The following is a 19,151-nucleotide window of genomic DNA, read 5'->3' as shown; positions in this document are numbered from 1 at the left end:
GATTTTGCGTTCCTTACGCGGTTGGGCTATTATGGGAACCCCTTGACAGTTCGCCTTAAGTAAAGCTCTTCCAGCAATGCCCAACATTGGTTTTACCATTCGCCACCTAGCCTCTTTTTCCCTTGGGTTTCACGGACTCAAGGGTCATCATTATTTTACCCCCCCCGGGCCAGTGCTCCTCTGAGTGTTGGTCCGAACTGAGCTGCCTGCGGGGCCACCTCGGGGAAACTTGAGGGTTGGTTTTACTCGTAGCTAGTCTCATCTGGGTGTGCCCTGAGAAAGAGATATGTGCAGCTCCTATCGGGATTTTTCGGCACATTCGGGCAGTGTTGCTGGTTTAGTTTTACCCTATCGAAATGTCTTGTTGTACCGGGATACCGAGTCTGATCGGAATGTCTCGGGTGGAGGTCTATTCCTTCGTTGACCGTGAGAGCTTGTGATGGGCTAAGTTGGGACACCCCTGCAGGGTTTTGAACTTTCGAAAGCCGTGCCCGCGGTTATGGGCAGATGGGAATTTGTTAACGTCTGGTTGTAGAAAACCCGAAGTTGACCTTAATTAAAATACATCAACCGCGTGTGTAACCGTGATGGTCTCTTCTCGGCGGAGTCCGGGAAGTGAACACGGTGTTGGAGTTATGCTTGACGTAGGTTGCTATAGGATCACTTCTTGATCATACTTTTATCGACCGTGCTTTGCCCTCTCTTCTCGCTCTCTTTTGCGATTGTAGCCACCATATATGCTAGTCGCTTGCTGAAGCTCCACCTCATTACTCCATCCTTCCTATGAGCTTAAATAGTCTTGATCTCGCGGGTGCGAGATTGCTGAGTCCCCGTGGCTCACAGATACTTCCACAACCAGCTTGCAGGTGCCGATGAGTCCGTGCAGATGACGCAACCAAGCTCAGGAGGAGCTCGTTGAAGATCTTGTCCTTTGTGTTGTTTCCGTGCTAGTTGATCAGTAGTGGAGCCCAGTTGGGGTCGATCGGGGACCTTTGTCGCATTTGGGGTTCTTCTTTTATTTTGGTTCCGTAGTCGGACCTTGATTGTATCTGGATGATGTAATGCTTTATTCATGTAATTGTGTGAAGTGGCGATTGTAAGCCAACTATGTATCTCTTTCCCTTATGTATTACATGGGTTGTGTGAAGATTACCTCACTTGCGACATTGCTTTCAATGTGGTTATGCCTCTAAGTCGTGCTTCGACACGTGGGAGATATAGCCGCATCGAGGGCGTTACAGGTACATAGACAACACCATGTCCCTAGTAAGCCTCTAGTTGACTAGCTCGTTGATCAATAGATGGTTACGGTTTCCTGACCATGGACATTGGATGTCGTTGATAACGGGATCACATCATTAGGAGAATGATGTGATGGACAAGACCCAATCCTAAGCCTAGCACAAATATCGTAGTTCGTATGCTAAAGCTTTTTTAGTGTCAAGTATCTTTTCTTTAGACCATGAGATTGTGCAACTCCCGGATATCGTAGGAATGCTTTGGGTGTACCAAACGTCACAACATAACTGGGTGGCTATAAAGGTGCACTACAGGTATCTCCGAAAGTGTCTGTTGGGTTGGCACGAATCGAGACTGGGATTTGTCACTCTGTGTGACGGAGAGGTATCTCTGGGCCCACTCGGTAGGACATCATCATAATGTGCACAATGTGACCAAGGGGTTTATCACGGGATGATGTGTTACGGAACAAGTAAAGAGACTTGCCGGTAACGAGATTGAACAAGGTATCGGCATACCGACGATCGAATCTCGGGCAAGTACAATACTGCTAGACAAAGGGAATTGTATATGGGATTGATTGAGTCCTTGACATCGTGGTTCATCCGATGAGATCATCATGGAACATGTGGGAGCCAACATGGGTATCCAGATCCCGCTGTTGGTTATTGACCGGAGAACGTCTCGGTCATGTCTGCATGGTTCCCGAACCCGTAGGGTCTACACACTTAAGGTTCGATGACGCTAGGGTTATAACGGAAGTTTGTATGTGGTTACCGAATGTTGTTCGGAGTCCCGGATGAGATCCCATACATCACGAGGAGTTCCGAAATGGTCCGGAGGTAAAGATTTATATATGGAAAGTTGTTGTTCGGGTTCCGGAAAAGTTTGGGTTTTTTCGGTATTGTACCGGGAAGCTTCCAGAAGGTTCTGGAGGATTCCGGAGGGGTCCGGAGGTCTGGAAGTTGTTCCACCACGTCCAATACAGCAGCATGGGCTGTAGGGGGCGCCCTAGCCTTAATGGGCCAGGGGCACCAGCCCCCCCAAGGCCCATGCGCATGGGAGGGGGAAAACCCTAAGGGGGAGGGCCTCCACTTGACTTGGGAGGCACTCCTCCCCCCCTTGGCCGCCGCCCCCTCCTCAGATTGGATCTGAGGGGGCCGGCCCCCCTCTCCCTTGCCCCTATATATATGTGGGGGTTGGGAGGGCAGCCGCACCACAAGTTCTGGCGCAGCCCTCCCCCTCTCCCAAGTACTCCTCCTCTCCCGCGGTGCTTGGCGAAGCCCTGCAGGATTGCCACGCTCCTCCATCACCACCACGCCGTTGTGCTGCTGCTGGATGGAGTCTCCCTCAACCTCTTCCTCTCTCCTTGCTGGATCAAGGCATGGGAGACGTCACTGGGCTATACGTGTGTTGAACGCAGAGGTGCCGTCCGTTCGGCACTAGGATCTCCGGTGATTTGGATCACGACGAGTACGACTCCTTCAACCCCGTTCTCTTGAACGCTTCCGCTTAGCGATCTACAAGGGTATGTAGATGCACTCTCCTTCCCCTCGTTGCTGATTTCTCCATAGATAGATCTTGGTGACTCGTAGGAAAATTTTGAATTTCTGCTACGTTCCCCTACATTGTCATCCTCCATCCGCTATCTCCATGAGCACCTGTGATAAGACCGATTAAGTGAAGGTGCGGTCTTCGGCAAGAAAGAGTAGAACACAGAAGACAGACCAGCTCACATGGGACACAAGGCACTGCCACCTCCCGTGACCTACTCATCCTCAGAGGAGTCCGCGACCTGTTCCGTCACCAGCAAGGTCCGCAATGGAAATGATGACACCGGCGCTGTCGTCGTCCCGCTGGGCCGCGTTATGGTTCGTCGGCGGAGCGTAGGAGGCGTGCTGTCGGTGTTCTCCTCCACGATTGCCTGCAACTGTGCCTTCGCGGTAGCCGCTTCCTGGCGAGTGGCGGTTTCAACGCGGACGACATCGTAGATGGCACGCTGCTTCACCAAAAAGTTCGGGTTCGTTGCGGCCATGGCCGCCACGGGCTCCTCGCTCGCCCTCTCACCGTAGATCTGGCCCTCCGCCTGCCGGTGCTGCTACAGGAGGAACTAGTCACAATGTAAATCTAGGGAGGGAAACTTAGATAAAGTTGTTTCAAAACGGATCAGAAAAATTATAAGAGTTTTTTTAACATTCACATGGCAAAAGGTTTAATAGTAACATGACATATATGTTGTACAGAGCCTGTCAAGTTTTGTGAGAACAAATTGGGTTGTTATCGTCACGTGGCAGTTTGTTGAAGAAGTTGCAGCTTGTCAATTTTCCGACAATTATACCACTTCTATAACTTTGCTATGTTAATTCATACACATCAAGGCATTTTTCGTTGAATGCACTTCCTCTGTTGTTGAGCTTAGTCTGGCATTTTTCTACATTCATGGCAAAATTCAGAACATGTCATTCTTTACTTTGTTTTTGTCATGGCAGTTTCTACATTATTTGTTCAAAAACATGGCATTTTCGTTACTTAGCAGCATGACACTTTCCACCACCGTGACTCTAAATCATTGTGTTGTATTCGTTCCCACGGTAAACAAACACAAGTTCTTGCCATGATAGCTCCATAATTGTTATGATGGAAATTTTGTATGGAAAAAATGTATATATTTTCAGTTATTAAGAGCATGGCATTTCTGCTTTTAAAAGAGCATGCCATTTTTTACTATTAAGGGCATGACATTTTTATAATTGAGACTAGTGCATTTTGACTATTAAGAACATCGCATTCTACTTTTTAAGAGCATGCCATTTTTTTTTTGTTAAGAGCTTGACATTTCTACCATAGAGAGCATCGCATTTCTACTTTTAAGAGCATGGAAGATTATACTAGCTATCAAGAGGATGGCATTTTTTTTATTATTGATCGCATGGCATTTGTATTATTATGATCATGGATTTTCTACTATTAAGAACATGACTTTTTTTATTAAGAGCATTGCATTTTTTTTGTAGAGCATGGCATTCTTATTTTAAAGAGGATGGCATATATTTTTAGAGCATGGCATTTTTTATTATAAGTAGCATGCCATTTTTTGTATAGAGCATGGCATTTATAATATTGAATAACATGGCATTTTTTTGTAGATCATGTCATTTTTATTGTACAATCATGTCGCTTCTATTTTAATGAGCATGAATTTTTATTATGAAGAGCTTGTCATTTTTATTTTCTGTAGATAATGGCATTTTGTTAGTAAGAACATGGCATTTTTACTACATGGCATTTTGTTTGTAGAGCATGGCCAATTTATTTGAAAGAGCATGCCATTTTTCTTTTTGGTACGTACGTGACATTTCCATTTTTTGTATAGCATGGAATTTTTGAGCACATCATGGTAATGACATATGGGCAAGTGTGCATAAACACACCCTCCTGTCTTGATTGTTTTTGTATTTGTACGGCATGTAATCTTCAATTATTTTTTCAAGGCATTTTTTGTGAAATATGACAACATTTTATCTTAAACTGGGTTCGTCACGGGCCGGAGGGGTTTTCCTGCGAACAAGGATGAAGCTGTCTGTTGGGAATCCAAAAACTCATTCATGCATGCACGAAAATTAATTCATTTATGATGCAATCAACCCATCCAAAATCATCCTGCCAAGACAACATGTTCCATAACAAAAAAAATCAACCACACTAAGCTACCTTAGCTCTTCACCACATTTCCAAAAACAAAGAGCTATTTGAACACTACAACAAACTAACTAAGAAGTCGATGAATCTAACAGCAAGTTTCCAGGAACTCATCACCTGCACAACCTAGATAGATCATCACACCGTATAGAGCCAGCCATTTAAGCTTGACAACCAACTCCGTGTCAAGTTCCAGCCTTTTCTCTAGATTTAGATAGATATGCTCTCTCTCCTGTAATAATATCCAAAGAACCGAGTCAAGACAAAGGTATTCTATAACTGCTGGCAATGCCAAAGTATACTCTTCTAGCACAAGCCACATTGGTAAGCATCAATAGAGGACCAAAGCAGTAGCAGCCACATTGGTAAGCATCAATAGTGGACCAAAGCAGTAGCAGCAGCAGTATATAAGTAGAGCGAACGACCACAGCATACAGAAAGTAAGAATCAGAGATCCTGATTAAGCCAATCCATCTAACAGTTTTTTTTTTTTTTTTTTGCGGGGGGTACCAGACCGCACAGTTGATCTGCTTCCTTGGAGCTTCGCTTTGTTCTCAGTCAACTATGGTGGTGGGAAGATTTTTGCTTCTGGTCAGGTGAGGCGTGCTTCTGTGGGAAGATAGTATTTTGTTCTGGTCAGGTGAGGCGTGCTGGAGACGGTAGACTTGACTCTATCCCGCCTATTTTGCATGCATGCATGCACGTAGGATTCAGGCCTCGTACCGTCGTACGTGCCGACGTACATGTCAAGTGCGACAATAAAGCGTGAAATTTCTTGGACAAGTCAAACATGCATGTGCCGCCCATGCACGTAGAAATGTTCCGTCAAGATGTCTAAAGGGATGACACGTGTCTAGCGATGGCGTCACCGTGGCTGGAAAGGAGCCGTGAAATGTTGACCCATGACCATGCACAGCAATATGAAAGCGCAGCACGCCGAGGTTGTGATCTTATAAATTGCAGTTGAGATCGGTTCATCTGTCACAACTTGCAAACACACGAACTGAACTTCATCTAGTGGAAGGAAGGATCGCTCAGACCCCGAGCCCAGAGGAGAGCGCAAATGGAGGACGCCTACATCACGGCCTGCCTCGCCGTAGCTCTCGTGTCCCTGCTCATCGTGATTGCGGGCCGCCGGCGCTGGAGGGCGCGCGGCGGCGCCTGCCGCCTGGGCCGTGGCAGCTGCCGGTGATCGGCAGCCTGCACCACCTCGTCCTGGCCGGGCAGCTCCCTCACCGCGCGATGCGCGACCTGGCGCGGCGCCACGGGCCGGCCATGCTGCTCCAGCTCGGCCAGGTGAAGACACTGGTGGTGTCCTCCCGGGAGGGGGCGCGCGAGGTGATGAAGAATCACGACACCATGTTCGCCACGCGGCCGCTGAGCACCACCATGCGCGTGCTCTCCTACGGCGGCCAGGACATCGTCTTCGCGCTCTACGGGGAGTACTGGCGCCAGCTCCGCAAGATCGCCGTGTCCGAGCTCTTCACCGCGCGCCGCGTCCTCTCGTACCGCGCCATCCGCGAGGAGGAGGTCGCCACAGCGCTCCGGGCCGTCGCCGAGGCCGCGGCCGCCGCGCGTCCCGTGGAGATGCGCGCAGTGCTGTCCACGCTCGTGACGGACAGCACGGTGCGCGCCGTGATAGGCGACCGCTGCAGGGAGCGTGAAACATTCCTCCGGGAGCTCGACCGCATCGTGCAGCTCGCGTCAGGGTTCAACCTGGCCGACATGTCACTGGTGGAAAAAAGGCCTTTGGTCGCGGTTCGCAACTGCCATTAGTCGCGGTTGCGCAACCGCGACCAAATAAGCGCGACTAAAGCCCCCCACCTTTAGTCGCGGCTGCTTAAGAACCGCGACTAACGGCCCGTCCACGTGGGCGCCAGGCGGCCGTCGGGGCGGAGGACCTTTAGTCGCGGTTCTTCTGGCCAACCGCGACTAAAGGCCGCCACAGGTTTAGGGTTTTAGGCCCCCCCCCCTAAACCTGTTTTCTGTTTAATTTGTATTGTTTATTTTTTTGTGCTTTATTTTAATTTTAAAGGAGTTTCATATATTCTACGGTACTACATACATGCATATGAATGTACAATTTCAAATAAATTTGAAATTAGAACCAAAAAGAATTCAAGAGGAATATACAATATATATTCAATATCATCGGATGACCATATACAATTTTGAACAAGTTTCCATACATGATTTAATGCATATAAAGTTCTACGTCCTCGTAATAGTGTTCTCCTTTAGGATGGAGGACTTCCCTGCTGAACCATCCAGCTAGTTCCTCTTGAAGTGGTCGGAAGTGAGCTTCTGGACTAAGCATCCACCGGAGGTTATTCCTCTGAGCATTGGTATCACTCGGAACCCGCTCAGAGGTGTATCTCCGGATCATCTCACAGACATAGTATCCACATAGATTGGTCTCCGGTGGCTGAATATCCCCAGCATTCTTAGCCTTTGACCTTTTGAATTCTAGCTCTTTTTTGAATTCACCGACCTTTGTATCTACGAACCGTCTCCAAACCCTACGAGGCAAAGAAAATTAAATGAACAAGAGAGTTATTAGTTACTTGATATTAGGAAATGAACGAAATAGGCCGATCGATATAGAGCGCAAATGAATGAAAATAATTACTTCTGCAGCATTCTTCTCATGTCGAGGGCGAGGGCGACGGCGGGCGGCGTCGAGGGCGCGGCAGAGACGAGGCGAGAATCGGAATCGGAGAAGACGAGAATCGGAGCCTTGTATTTATAGCCCCCCCACCTTTAGTCGCGGTTGGCGACGCGACCCGCGACTAAAGGCATCCTTTAGTCGCGGGTCGCCTGCCCAACCGCGACTAAAGGGTTTTTGGCGGGTTTTTTGCGTTTCCGCGCCCCCCCTTTAGTCGTCGCGGTTGGGGAGGCGGCCCGCGACTAAAGGTAACCTTTAGTCGCGGTTGGTCTGGCCAACCGCGACTAAAGGCCGCCGCAGGTTTAGGGTTTTAGCCCCCACCCCCCCAAACCTGTTTTCTGTTTAATTTGTATTGTTTTCTTTTTAATTTGTATTGTTTTCTGTTTAATTTGTATTGTTTTATTTCTTTTGTGCTTTATTTTAATTTTGAAGGAGTTTCACATATTCTACGGTACTACATACTTTGCGCCTCGAACTACCCTTGTCCACCGGGCTACCGCGTCCCCACCGGCTGGAGCCTAAGCGCCGGCGGCGTGCCGGTCCCTCCCGTCCCTCAGGGTACTGCGCGCCGGGCGGCCATCACGAACCACTACTACCTCGACCTCACGCCGGAGCAGCGGATGAATCCCCGCTGGCATCCCGATAACCAGCATACTTGGGACGCCTTCTTCATCAATCGGCGTGAGAGGGCGCTCGCCAGGTATGAGGAGGACGGTCTGCCTCCTGGGAACTTCCACGAGGCCGGCCGTCGGCTATGGTGGTATGGCCGGACTCTGCAGAGCGTCATGGACTACATCACGGCCGGCGATATCCCCCGCCTGCGCTACCCTCAGTTCGAGCCACGAGCGCCGCCCGACGACAGCGACGACAGCAGCGACGACAGCAGCGACGACGGCGGCGGCAACTTAGAAGGCGACGACTACCAGTACAACGACAGTATGACTAAATCACTCCAAATTTCATGTATCATCAGTGGTATCTCGAATCATTCGAAAATGGACACCAAACACATCACGGGTAATATAATTCACATGATCCATTCAACAAAGTTTGGTACAATAAATTATTACACATCATTTCTTCCCTTGTGTCCCTGCTTGCTTACGATTGTGCCGTATCCATGGAGCATCCTCATCATTTAATTTAATGCTTGGGTCGGTGTTCACTTTGAAGGGCGGAATTTCAGCAAACATATTATAATCTTCTGACATGTCTGTCTTGTCCTCCACTCCCACGATGTTTCTTTTCCCTGAAAGAACAATGTGGCGCTTTGGATCATCGCATGATGTACTGATCGTTTTCTTATCTTTCCGTTTCCTCGGTTTGCTACTCATGTCCTTCACATAGAAAACCTGAGCGACATCTTTCGCTAGGACGAATGGTTCGTCAAGGTAACCAAGATTGTTGAAATCCACCATTGTCATTCCGTATTGCTGGTCCACCTTTACCCCACCTCCTGTTAGCTTGAACCATTTGCACCGGAACAAAGGGACCTTAAAGGAGGGTCCATAGTCAAGTTCCCATATCTCCTCTATGTAACCATAATATGTGACCTCTTGCCCATTCTCGGTTGCTGCATCAAAGCGGACACCACTGTTTTGGTTGGTGCTCTTTTTATCTTGGGCGATCGTGTAAAATGTATTCCCATTTATCTCGTATCCTTGGAAAGTCGTTATAGTCGAAGATGGTGTCTTGGCCAACATGTACAGCTGATCTACAACATCATTGTCATTCATTAAATGTTTTCTCAACCAACTGCCGAAAGTCTCCATGTGGGCCTTCCTAATCCAGGATTCAGGCTTCCCCGGGTTGTCAGAACGTAAAATATTCTTGTGTTTCTCAAAGTACGGAGCCACCAAGCTGGAATTGGTCAGTACAGTGTGGTGTGCTTCAGTCAGAGAATGGCCGTCCATACATATCGTTGATTTCCTTCCGATCGTGCCTTTTCCACTTAGTCTCCCCTCGTGCCGCGATCGAGGAAGACCAATCGGCTTAAGGTCAGGAACAAAGTCAACACAAAACTCAATTACCTCCTCATTTCCATAGCCCTTGGCGATGCTTCCTTCTGGCCTAGCACGGTTACGAACATATTTCTTTAATACTCCCATGAACCTCTCGAAGGGGAACATATTGTGTAGAAATACAGGACCGAGAACGAAAATCTCTTCGACTAGGTGAACCAGGAGGTGCGTCATAATATTGAAGAAGGATGGCGGGAACACCAACTCGAAACTGACAAGACATTGGATCACATCGTTCTGTAACCGTGGTAGAACTTCTGGATTGATTACCTTGTGAGAGATTGCATTGAGGAATGCACATAGCTTCACAATGGCTACTCGAACATTTTCCGGCAGGAGCCCCCTCAAAGCAATCGGAAGCAATTGCGTCATAATCACGTGGCAGTCGTGAGACTTCAGGTTTTGGAACTTTTTCTCCGCCATGTTTATTATTCCCTTTATATTGGACGAGAGTCCAGACGGGACCTTCATACTGCTCAGGCATTCAAAAAAGATGACCTTCTCTTCTTTGGTCAGAGCGTAGCTGGCACGACCTTGAAACCATTCCGGATGCCGGTCATCAGGGTCTTTCAAATGTTGCTGGTCCTGCCGTGCTTCCTTTGTATCATTTGTCTTCCCATACACGCCCAAGAAGCTTAGGAGGTTCACGCAAATATTCTTCGTAACGTGCATCACGTCGATTGCAGAGCGGACATCTAGGACTTTCCAATATTCTAGCTCCCAGAATATAGATTTCTTCTTCCACATGGCTGCGTGCCCGTCAGCTCCCTTCGGAACTGATTGTCCGCCAGGACCCTTTCCAAAGATGACTTTCAAATCCTTGACCATATCAAATACCTCAGCACCAGTGCGTTCCGCAGGCTTCGGCCGGTGATCTGCCTTGCCGTTGTAATGCTTGCCTTTCTTTCTTACTGGATGAATTTTCGGAAGAAATCGACGATGCCCAAGGTACACGTTCTTCTTACAATTTGGCAAATGTACACTTTCAGTCTCATGTAAGCAGTGCGTGCATGCATTGTATCCCTTATTTGACAGTCCCGAAAGGTTACTAAGAGCAGGCCAATCGTTGATGGTTACGAAAAGCAACGCTCGTAGGTCAAATTCCTCTTGTTTGTGCTCATCCCACACACGGACACCACCCCACAGCTGTAAAAGTTCATCAACTAATGGCCTTAGGTACACATCGATGTCGTTGCCGGGTTGCTTCGGACCTTGGATGAGCACTGGCATCATAATGAACTTCCGCTTCATGCACAACCAAGGAGGAAGGTTGTAGATGCATAGAGTCACGGGCCAGGTGCTATGGCTGGAGCTTTGCTCGCCAAAAGGATTCATGCCATCCGTACTTAGAGCAAATCTTATGTTCCTTGCGTCAGCTGCAAAATCTTTGAACCATCTATCGATCTTTCTCCATTGCGTTCCATCTGCGGTGTGTCTCAACTCCCCGTCCGACTTACGGTCCTCTTTGTGCCATCGCAACAACTTGGCATGCTCTTTGTTCCTGAACAGACGTTTCAACCGTGGTATTATAGGAGCATACCACATCACCTTGGCGGGAACCCTCTTCCTGGGTTTCTGGCCCTCAACATCGTCACCAGGGTCATCGCCTCTGATCTTATAACGCAATGCAGTGCATACCGGGCATTCATTCAAATTCTCGTATTCACCGCGGTAGAGGATGCAGTCGTTGATGCATGCATGTATCTTCAGAACCTCTAAACCTAGAGGGCAGACAACCTTCTTTGCTTCGTACGTACTGGCGGGCAACTCGTTATCCTTTGGAAACATATTCTTCAACATTTTCAGCAAGTTTTCAAATGCCGAGTCAGCTACACCTACCTCTGCCTTCCATTTCAGCAAATCCAGTGTGCAGCCCAGCTTTTTCAGACCATCATCGCATCCGGGGTACATCGCCTTTCTGTGATCCTCTAACATGCGATCCAAATTCTCCCTCTCCTTTTCAGTTTCGCAGCGTCTCCGTGCATCAGCAATGGTCCGACCAAGATCATCAACGGGATCATCACGTGCCTCTTCTTCACCTTCCCCTTCACCTTCAGCATCCTCCATGAAAGTATCACCGAAATGAGCAAGATAGCTTTCATCGATGAAATCATCCCCTTCTTCATCTTCTTCCATTATAACCCCTCTTTCTCCATGCTTGGTCTAACAATTATAGCTTGGCATGAAACCGTGCCGAAGCAGATGCATGTGAACATCTCTTGAGGAAGAGTAACCCTTCTGATTCTTACAGATAACACATGGACAGATAACAAAACCCCCCTGCTTGTTCGCATTAGCCACTACGAGGAAATCTTTCAAACCCGTAGTGAACTCGCCGGAGAGTCGGTTACCGTACATCCATTGCCGATTCATCTGCATTATTATAATATAAAATATATAATTAACCATCATGCATTTGATAAACTAACTAGCTACAAACAATACAAATTAAACAATGAACTACACACATGCATATTTTATCAAGGACACATCAAAGGTTCATCAAGTTGCTAACCGCGATCGAGGAGTGTGGCTCCAACACTTCATGTCATGTTTGTTTCATGCTCTTGGGGCATTTCATCAAACACCTTATGTGCATAAGAGGAACCAAAAACAAACCTACACCCACTTGTGAAGAGAATGGCTCCAAATGGCTAAGTGTTGGCTGCTGGATGGGTATATATAGGGGAGGGGCTTTAGTTGCGGTTGGCCTGGCAAACCGTGACTAAAGGTGCCCGAAGGCCTTTAGTCGCGGTTGTCCTGGCCAACCGCGACTAAAGACCCTCACGTGCGCCAGCTGGCCACCGAGCGCCCTGGGCCCAGGCCTTTGGTCGCGGTTCACCTCCAGAACCACGACTAAAGGTCCCATTAGTCGCGGTTCCTACAGCTTCGCGACTTATGGGGCTGGACGGAAGCCTGTTTTTCCACCAGTGTGTGGCCGTCGTCACGGCTCGCCGCTTGGTTCAGTGGAGCCGAGGAGTGCCGCCACACCCTGTACGACATCCTCGACGGCATCGTTGAGGAGCACCTGGCGAGGCCACGCCGAAGACCTGCTCGACGTCCTGCTCAAGATCCAGAAGGAGGGTGGTCTCAAGTTTCCGATCCACATGGACGCCGTCAAAGCCATCATCTTGGTAACTACAGTATTCTCTTCGCATATCGGTCTTACTTGCACATTTATTATTGAAAAAATATACGCAAGGCATAAAAATATCTTCGTAAGCTAACACTGCTTGCTAAGTTAAAAGTGAACAGAGTTATCGTAAAACGCATGTTATCTCATGCGGGTCATTATTCATCTAAAAATCTCATGTTTTGTGGACAGGACGTATTCTCCGCGGGCAGTGAAACAACAACTACGACAATTGAGTGGGCCATATCAGAGCTGATCAACAACCCGATGGCCATGCAGAAGGCGACAGCTGAGGTGCGACAAGCCTTCCACGCCCATGGCACCGTGGCCGAGCACGGCCTAAGCGAGCTCCCGTACGTACGCTTGGTCATTCGAGAGACGCTGTGGCTGCATCCGCCCTTGCCATTGTTGTTCCGCGAGTGCCAGGAACCGTGCCAAGTGCAGGGATATGATGTGTCACGGGGCACACAGGTGTTGGTCAATGCTTGGGCTCTATGCCGCGATGAGCGCTATTGGCCCGACGCACCTGAGGAGTTCCGGCCAGAACGGTTCGAGGAAGAAGCAGCAAAGGCGGACTTCGGGGGTAGTGACTTCGCATTCGTGCCATTCGGTGCCGGCCGCAGGATGTGCCCCGGGATGGCGTTTGGCCTCGCCGGCGTTGAGCTCCCGCTTGCAAGCCTGCTCTTCCACTTTGACTGGGAGCTACCAGGGCCAGGCTCAGTGAAGCTCGACATGACAGAGACGTTCGGCCTCACCGCGCGGCGGACGGACCAGCTCCCGTTGCGCCCTGTCCTTCGCATACCTATTCCCGGAGTTTAGTCAATATATAAACTATAAGAAATGGATGTATAATGTAAGATTATAATTATACCCACGTAGAAAATAAATTGCAAAGTTCTACTGTTGCATCACATCATTAGTATTGTGCAATAACTAGCTAGCGTAGTGGGGCTAGATCAATATGTGGTTCCTGAATGTATTGTTAACCTATTTGAAATACAATTATAGTTGAACGTTTTATTTCAGTTGATACATCTTGCTACCATCCAAAGAATTATTTTATTTTAACATATTCTACAATGCAAATTATAGAAACAATTTTTAGTCGTATGTGTTTAGTTTTCACAACATACGGCATCTCCAACTAATTTTCTAAAAAATTATACACTATATTCATTAAGTATTATGTTTGACGTGAACATATAGTTTCTACCACCTGTACACAGTACACACTCCGTCTCACAGGTTTTTTTTTTTGACAAACTAGCAGGAGCTCTGCTTTGCATTAAGTAGGGGAAGATAGTGTCCATTACAGTTTGGGAGCAGGCTGGGAACAGCCGCAGGGCCTCAAGAGGGAACAAAGAAAAAAAGTAAAAGCAGAAGAAGGGAGTTTAGTTACATATTGGCTGCCTCTTGAAATGCAGATATCAGCCTTTGCTTTGCCCGTGACTACATGCGCTGGTGCCGCTTTGTGCTCAAAAATTCTGGCGTTCCTTTCCTTCCAGATATGCCAAGCGATATACATAGCAGTGGTGACACGAATCTTGCTATCAATGGTAGGCACAGCAGTATGAAGACGAGCCCACCACTTGTTTAACTGACGGAGCAGAGAGCACACTTGTAACCATGGACGCATGAGAGTCCGCAAAATTTTGCCACACCTCCTTAGGCTAGTCATAATGGAAGTAACTTAGATAGTAACATAACACATCCCAACACAAATTCGCTTATGTGGCATGAAATTAATGAGGGGAGAGATGCTCGTGGTAACATAATATGCTACTCTAACATAACACACCCCGAAGAAGAATGAGTCTATGTCTCAATTAATGAAGACTTGTATGTTATCATCCATATGTTACTACCCATTATAAAGGTGCATGTTACTAGTCTAAGTTACTTCCCACTATGACCAGCCTTAGCAAAATAGAGATAGATGAGCGGCAGTCTCCAAGGTCTGATTGCAAAGCATGCAATTGTCGACGTGAGGCCAGCCCCTGTTACTTAATCTATCAGCCGTCCAGTTCCTGCCAGAGAGAGCGCAAATGGAGGATGCCTACATCACGTAGCTCTCGTGTCGCTACTCATCGTGATTGCGGGCCGCCGGTGGGGGCCACGTGGCGATGGCCTACGACAGCCGCCTGGGCCGTGGCAGCTGCCGGTGATCGGCAGCGTGCATCACCTCATCCTGGCCGGGCAGCTCCCTCACCGCGCGATGCGCGACCTGGCGCAGCGCCACGGGCCGGCCATGCTGCTCCAGCTCGGCCAGGTGAAGACACTGGTGGTGTCCTCCCGGGAGGGGGCGCACGAGGTGATGAAGAACCACGACACCATGTTCGCGACACGGCCATTGAGCACCACCATGCGCGTGTCTCCTGCGGCGGCCAGGACATCGTGTTCGCGCCCTACGGGGAGTACTGGCGCCAGCTCCGCAAGATCGCCGTGTCCGAGCTCTTCACCGCGCGTCACGTCCTCTCGTTCCGCGCCATCCGCGAGGAGGAGGTCGCCACAGCGCTCCGCGCCGTCGGCGAGGCCGCGCGCCTCATGGAGATGCGCGCGGTGCTGTCCATGCTCGTGACGGACAACACCGTGCGCGCCGTGATAGGCGACCGCTGCAAGGAGCGCGACACGTTCCTCCGGGAGGTCGACCGCATCGCGCAGCTCGCGTCGGGGTTCAACCTGGCCGACATGTGGCCATCGTCACAGCTCGCCGCGTGGTTCAGTGGAGCCGAGGAGTGCCGCCACACCCTGTACGACATCCTCGACGGCATCGTTGAGGAGCAGCTGGAGAGGATGGACGGCGGCGGAGGCCACGCCGAGGACCTGCTCGACGTGCTGCTCAAGGTCCAGAAGGAGGGTGGACTCAAGTTTCCCATCCACATGGACACCGTCAAAGCCATCAGCTTGGTAAGTACAGTATTCTCTTCGCATATCGGTCTTACTCACATTTATTATTGAAAAACGAAAACACTAACACCCACACGTATGTGCGTTTGCATCTCGCCCACGCGCATGGATCCGCGTCCGTTTGTGAGCGCATGAATTTTGGCATATTTTTAGTGCCATGTAGGACTGGACTGGTGTGTGGGCATTTACCCGGTCGCCCACACGTTCGTTTCACCACACGGGAGGGCCGGTGTGTGGGCGTTCAGCAGTTCACGCACACGCCACTTTCCACTAACGCACAAGGGCTGGTGTGTGGGCATTTGCCATCTCGCCCACACGCCCGTCTCATCTCCCACACCCAAGTTACCACTTGTCATGTGTTTTGCAGTGCATATGACAACTGCCCTAGTGTGCTTTATAAGCAGGTGGCAACTCTTTCTTTTTTTTTACCCCGAACATATCAGTTGCCATGTATTTTTGTAGGGTACACGACAACTGCCATAGTGTACTTGTAAGCAGATGGCAACTCTCTCTTTTTACCCGAACATATTGTTTTGCCATGTCTTTTTGTAGCGCTACACGGCACCTGCCTACTGTTAGTAGGTGGCAACTCCTAAGGTTTTTTCAAATCATGGCAAATGTAGTAAACCAGACCATACATGGCAACTGCCTAGTGTTAGTAGGTGGCAAACCCCTAAAGTTTTGAAATCATGGCAACTATAGTAAAAAAGACCATACATGGCAACAGCCGCAGTTGCCCAAAAATGACATCTGGATCTTTTGACATGACATGGCAACTGCAGTTGAGCAACCGTGGCAACTATAGTTGTCCAACATGGCAACCGTAGTTCAGCGACATGGCAACTGAAGTTAAACGAACATAGACGAGGGTCTGGACCATGGCAACTGCGAGCGCGCGGTGACTGTCACGCGGGGCGTGCGGGACCACGAGGTACGAGGCCTGACGCACGGGGCGTGTGGGCGTTATCTATTTCGCGCACACACACGCGTGTGAGAGGATCGGGAGGGAAAAAAGAGGTGTGTGGGCATTATTTGTTTTGCCCACATGTAGATGTGTGGGCTGTTCCTTTTATACACCACACAAAATGTATGGGCAGATCCTCTAACACCCACACGTGTGGCACTTATCGGCGTACTTGAAAAAATATACGCAAGGCATGAAAACATCTCCGTAAGCTAACACTGCTTGATAAGTTAAATTGAAGAGAGTTATCGTAAGACGCTCATGCAGGTCATTATCTATATCAATATAAAAAACCAAAAGGGCAGATCCAATTAATCTCGGCCATCAAATCATGTCAATCCAACGACCTAGACTGCTTCAATGTCGAGCACTCAACATGTTTAGCATGCATTTAATTTCATACCAAATATAGTGCTAATCACATAATAACACGCAAATAATATCCTATTTAGTATCTCCATGTAATATACTTCTAAATTAACGTGCATTGCACATACACATTGACTAGTATTCATTTAAAATCTCATATTTTATGGACAGGACGTGTTCTCCGCGGGTAGTGAAACAACAACTACGACAATTGAGTGGGCCATATCAGAGTTGATCAACAACCCGATGGCCATGCAGAAGGCGACAGCTGAGGTGCGACAAGTCTTCCATGCCCATGGCACCGTGGTCAAGCACGCCCTAAGCGAGCTATCATACCTACGCCTTGTCATTCGAGAGACGCTGCGGCTGCACCCGCCCTTGCCGTTGTTGTTCCGCGAGTTCCAGGAACCGTGCCAAGTGCAGGGATACGACGTGGAGCGGGGCACATAGGTGTTGGTCAATGCTTGGGCGTTGAGCCGCGATGAGCGCTACTGGCCTGACGCGTCCGAGGAGTTCCGGCCAGAACGGTTCCGAGGAAGAAGCAGCAAAGGCGGACTGTGGGGGTGGTGACTTTACATTCTTGCCGTTCAGCGCCGGCGTCAAACTCCCACTTGCAAGTATGCTCTTTCATCTTGACTGGAAGCCACCAGGGCCAGGCTCAGCGGAGCTCAACATGACAGACGTTTGGCCTCACCGCACGGCGGACGGACCAGCTCCCGTTGCACCCTGTCCTTCGCGTACCTATTCCCGGAGTCTAGTCATAAACTATAAGAAATGGATGTATACTGTAAAACCATAATTGTACCCACGCAGAAAATAAATTGCAAAGTTCTACTGTTGCATAACATCATTAGTATTACGCAATAACTAGCGTAGTGGGGCAAGATCAATATGTGGTTCCTAAATATATTGTAAACCTATTTGAAATAACGATAAAGCTAAACTCCTGCCGGTCGGAGTTTTGCAACAGGTCCGAACGACCTGGATGCCGTCCGTTATAAATAGTGCGATCATCGTGCTCCAAAACGAGCAGTTCGCTCATATTTACAAGCCTTGCCACCGCCTAGTGAAAAAACGCTTCGTCCATATCTCGTCTTCGGTCCCCGCCCAGCGTCATAAGAGAGGGGCGCTCGATCCCGCATCCGTCGGCGCACTGGCTAGCGCCGCCGCCGGAAGGCCGCTCCTCCGCCGTCACACCTCCTCCCCCAATATCCTTACCACCCTTTCTCTCGTCCCCGTCCGCCGCGTCCTACCTCACCTGCACCCGGCTCGTTGGCGAGCGCAGAATCCATGGCGCTTATTGCTGCTCACCTACTCCGCGTTGCACGACGCCTCGCCTCGGCCTCCTCCTCACCGTTGTCTGCCGTTTCAGCCCAAGACTGTCAGATCCTCTGCCTCCGGTCAGCGACTTCCTCTTTCCAGTTTGAATCCTCCCAGCCACGCCTGCGCCTCCTCATTTCCCGAGCTCCCTTGCCCCATCGCCCATCTCTCTACTCACAGCTCATCGAACAAGGTAGACATGGTACGGCCAGTCTCACCCAAACCTTCATCTACACAAAAATAATAGAGGGGGCTTGACGAGGGCCGACATGCTGGCGTTGGTCAAATCCAACCGTGGATTTGTATCTGCATCTAGAGCAGAGGAGATGCCACGCGAGGACGGATTTGTGCATGCTAAAACTAGTATAGTCCAATACGGTTCAGCCACCGGCATAATTACACGCGCTGATTAGTGATTAGCAGAGACGGCGTGGCGTCTTGGCTTTGTGTTCTAGGTTCCTCTGCTTGCTGCACCAGCTGGGACCTGCCAGTTTGGGTTCAGCATTTTTGTGAAGAGTTAAACATTTTGTGAGATAACAAAACAGGCAAACCGGCCAAAAAATGCTACTCAGTTAGTCAGGTTGATGCATCATCTTTTGCTGATCGGTTGCATCAAGTGTCTTGTTCGATTACACAGAAGGAATAGTATTTGTTCTTTGTAAAAAAAGTCACTTTCTTTGTTCTACAACAGTTGATGCAACGTCTTTTTACTGAATCTTCCACTGCTCTAGTTACCAGCATGACTTTTATGTAATTATGATGCTGTTTATGTTGTAGTTATCAGGGTGCTAATGATACAGTTAGCACACTCCTTATGCTAAAATTACTATGTTG

The 19,151-nt window shown here is 49.0% G+C and overlaps 2 pseudogenes; both read left to right on the top strand.

Annotated features, from left to right (window-relative positions):
- The first annotated feature begins 5,939 nt into the window (after positions 1-5,939).
- LOC123098777 (desmethyl-deoxy-podophyllotoxin synthase-like) lies at positions 5,940-13,777 on the top strand (annotated as a pseudogene).
- A 1,180-nt stretch (positions 13,778-14,957) lies between these two features.
- LOC123098766 (desmethyl-deoxy-podophyllotoxin synthase-like) lies at positions 14,958-17,755 on the top strand (annotated as a pseudogene).
- The last annotated feature ends 1,396 nt before the right edge of the window (positions 17,756-19,151 follow it).

Source organism: Triticum aestivum, chromosome 1B, assembly GCF_018294505.1.
Source record: "Triticum aestivum cultivar Chinese Spring chromosome 1B, IWGSC CS RefSeq v2.1, whole genome shotgun sequence".
Classification (NCBI taxonomy): Eukaryota; Viridiplantae; Streptophyta; class Magnoliopsida; order Poales; family Poaceae; genus Triticum; species Triticum aestivum.
This window is presented reverse-complemented; position numbering and strand designations above follow the sequence as displayed.